Here is a 3,922-nt window from a genome sequence, read left to right on the forward strand (position 1 = left end):
GACAAAGTTCCTCTGTGTAGTCCTGGCTGTCCTGGAACTCACTCTGTAGACCAGGTTGGCCTTGAACTCAGAGAGCTGCCTGTCTCTGCCTCTGCCTCTGCCTCTTGAGTGCTGGGATTAAAGACGTGCACCACCACTGCCAGGCAACAGCTGGTATTTTTAAGTTGACATATTAATGGTTTGTTAGGTTTTAAGATATCCAAAAACATGAGAACATTGTGTTTGTTTACATAGTACTGGTGAGAAAATTCAAATATGGTGAATGTATTAGTCTATCTGGAAATAGTCATAGAGATTTACTTATTTAATTAAAAACTTTTTAAAATGTTGATATTGGGCTAGTGAGATGGCTCAGTGGGTAAGAGCACTGACTGCTCTTCCGAAGGTCCTGAGTTCGGATCCCAGCAACCACATGGTGGCTCACAACCACCCGTAATGAGATCTGACGCCCTCTTCTGGTATGTCTGAAGACAGCTACAATGAATTACGCCAGAGCAAGCAGGGCTGGCAGAGGTCCTGAGTTCAATTCCCAGCAGTCACACATATGATGGCTCATGGCCATCTGTACAGCTACAGTGTATCATATACATAAAATATATAAAATGTTGATATTATTTTGTTTTGTTTTTTGTTTTGTTTTGGTTTGGCTTGGTTTTCAAGACAGGGTTTCTCTGTGTATCCCTGGCTGTCCTGGAACTCACTCTGTGGACCAGGCTGGCCTCAAACTCAGAAATCCACCTGTCTCTGCCTCCCAAGTGCTGGGACTAAAGGCATGTGCCACCACTGCCCAGCCAAAATGTTGATATTATTTACTGTTTAATTTTGTTTATTAGTGTGATGCACATTCTGTGAGTGAGTGTGGGTCAGGTCACATGAGTGGAGGTCAGAGGACAAGTTCTGGTACTGCATTCTCTCTGTCTACTGGAGAATCTAACTCAGATTGTGTAGCAAGTATGTTTATCCACTGAGGCACCTCCCCCAAATACTAAATTCTAATGTGAAAATAACAAATGACCTTATGTCTGAAGACAAAACACGACCCATGAAGATACGGAGAAATTCTTTACACTCACTCTAAGTTCCTCAGAGGATGATGTTGAGTCTGCAGCAAGGAAAGCAGGTGTGTAAAGTAGGGGCCCCAAGAGGGACCGGCTACTCTCCTCCGAGTTTTGTACTTCCAATGGCTGGGGTCTCTGTCCTCAGCTCAGCCCTGACTTCAGCTAGGAATATGTAAGTGCGCCCTTGCCCTTGCCGACATCCCCGTGTCAAAGCGGATCAATGTGCTGTGATTGCCTTCCTGTGACATATGCTTTGAAACGTCTGTCAGCACCTGCTCTCTCAACTCCGGCTTCCATCTTGGCCCAGACTCTGCTCTTGCATTATTTATCTGGCTATTTATTCCACCAAGATTCTTCCTTGTACTCCCTAGGTGCAAATCAGAACTTTTGAAAACAGCCTCAAGTTTCCCAGTCACTAGAGGCCCATTTACCCTCATTTACTGGAGTAAGGATCTCTTCAATGGTGCCCTAGTGGCTCGGGTAAATGGATGCCCCTCTCCAACTGCCTAATTGCATCCTGAGCAGGACTTGGCCATTGGACAACTTCCAGGGTTCTATTTTTATTTATCTCATTATTATCTTTGTACTTACTCTGATAACTTCTCCGAGTCACCAGATGGTATTTTTGGATAAGGAAAACTCTAAAGCCACTGAGCTTTAGCTGTGTTCTATTTCAGGGGGGCTACATGAGGATACATATTATATGCAAAGAGTATCTGTCTTAAATGTGAAGGTCATAATGTTCTTATATGCAGACATAACCATTCCATGGTTTTCCTATTAAGGTAGTAAAGTCTGTGAGAAAAAGGGAAAGGGGGGGGCTAGGAGATTAAATGTACTAGCTATACTTGTATGAAAAGGAAGTTTTTTAAACTTACAAAGTCCTTGTTCCCTAAAGTATTCTTACCTCCATACCACAGTGTGTCTACTTGGCCTCCTGTCTCCAAAAGCTGCCCCCCATCCCTCACACACACTTACACAGACGTGATTCTGGGATGACAAATTTGCTCTATGAGCTCCTGATGGTATGTGTATGCCAGGTCTCTTGATGAGGATGCTGAAGTCAATGCTGGGGAGCACTCCCACCCCCAGCACTGTATCTATAGAGGCTGAGGAGCCCCTCTGCAGAGACAGAAACAGACATTCCCAGCGAAGGTACATCAAGTTTGGGGCATAGCAGAAAGACGGCCCGGCTGGTTCCTCACAGCTTTCTGCCTCCTTGGTCCAGGCCCCGAGAGCCCTGCTGGTTGGACCTATGAACTACTATGTGGTCACAGCAAACCTCTGCTTTGTGTCTGTTATACTGCTTAGCTTTCAAGAGTTAGAACCTGAACAGCCAGGGCTGTGAGGTAAAGGCCTTTTTGTGGCTGGCCGGAGAGACTGGTGCCTGGTTAAGAGCGTTTGCTGCTTTTGCAGAGGGCCTGAGTTCAGTTCTCAGCACCCATATTCCAGAGTTCGCAGTCATCTGTCTCTCTATTTCCAGGGGATCAATGACCTCTTCTGGCCTCTTGGAACATATGGTACACATATATACATGAAAGAAATACATACACACAGGCAAAACCTCTCACATACAACAAAATAAAAATGCATAAAATGAAATAAAGTAACATGCTACACCATATACGTATAGAGATAACCACACTACACTATCTCCTTGGCTACCTCAGGAGCTTTTACTTTTCAGTGAAGATTTATCAATCCCATCATATCCTGAGGCCAAGAGCTCAGACATTTGATTATTCGTGTTATTTGGAGGTACAGAACAGTCTCTGGCATCAAAAGTGTGTGTCAACAAACAGTACTAAATGCTGTGTCCAGAGCGATGACATTTAGAGATAGTAGCTTTGGAAGGTATGGACAGGTCACAGAGGCAGAATCCTCACAGACAAAATTAGTGTTCTTACAGAAGCACTTTTAAGACTACACTCCTATCATGAAAAAATAAAAAATAAAGACAAAACCCTAAAGAACTGTGCCCCCTGAAGCATAGAGCTCACCCTCACCAGGCACTGAGCTGGTGGGGACCTAGACCTCAACCTCAGCTGCGGAGCAGTGTGGGGCAGTGGTCTGCTCAGGTAACTTAAGCTCAGTCGAGTATTTGGCTTTGAGCCCTGGACTCCTGTGGGCAATTTCTGCTTGCAGAGGGCGGAAGGAGCTTGGCCATAACTCCTGAGTCTTTGGTTCCTGTTTCAGTCACAACCCCTCACAGCTGCCCCTGCAGGAGATGTGTGCTCTATCAGGCAGACAATGCCCCAAGCTCCCAGCATTCTAGCTGGACCCTATGCCCAGTCATCTGACCACAAGCCAGACATGCCACGCCCCATACAATTTAAGCGGTGGTTTGCCCCCTCCTCACTCTCTCACTCTCAGTCTCTCACTTTGTCTCCTCTGCTCTCCCTCTCTTGTTCTCTCTCTTCTCTTGCTCTTTGTTCTCTTCTCTTGCTTTCTTCTTCTCCTTCCTCTCTCTCTCCTTCCTCTCCTTTCCTTCTCTCTACTTGGCCAGCCTATTTTCTCCTTCCTACAATAAAATATCTCATTTATACATTGCCTCCTTTTTAACTAAGGTGCCGTGCAGCCACAGGTTGACATCAGGGAGAGAGAGAGACACCCAGGCCTCAGCCCAGGCCCCTGCCTGTGGTACAACACTCAGCCTCTAGGGTTCTGGGAAATGAGTGTGGTTTATAAGATGCCTGATCTTAGGTGCTTTGTCTATAGCAGCCCAAAGCAGCACCGAGTTCTTCCCAAGGCTCTTCCTGTAGATTCTTTGGGCTAACAACTCAAAAACACTGCCTAGAATGGAGACCTGAAGCCAGGCTGGGCTTTCAAATGCCTATGCCAGGCCCAGTCTCTTTGTCTCCCTG

Source organism: Mastomys coucha, unplaced genomic scaffold (genome assembly GCF_008632895.1).
Source record: "Mastomys coucha isolate ucsf_1 unplaced genomic scaffold, UCSF_Mcou_1 pScaffold22, whole genome shotgun sequence".
NCBI classification, from domain to species: domain Eukaryota; kingdom Metazoa; phylum Chordata; class Mammalia; order Rodentia; family Muridae; genus Mastomys; species Mastomys coucha.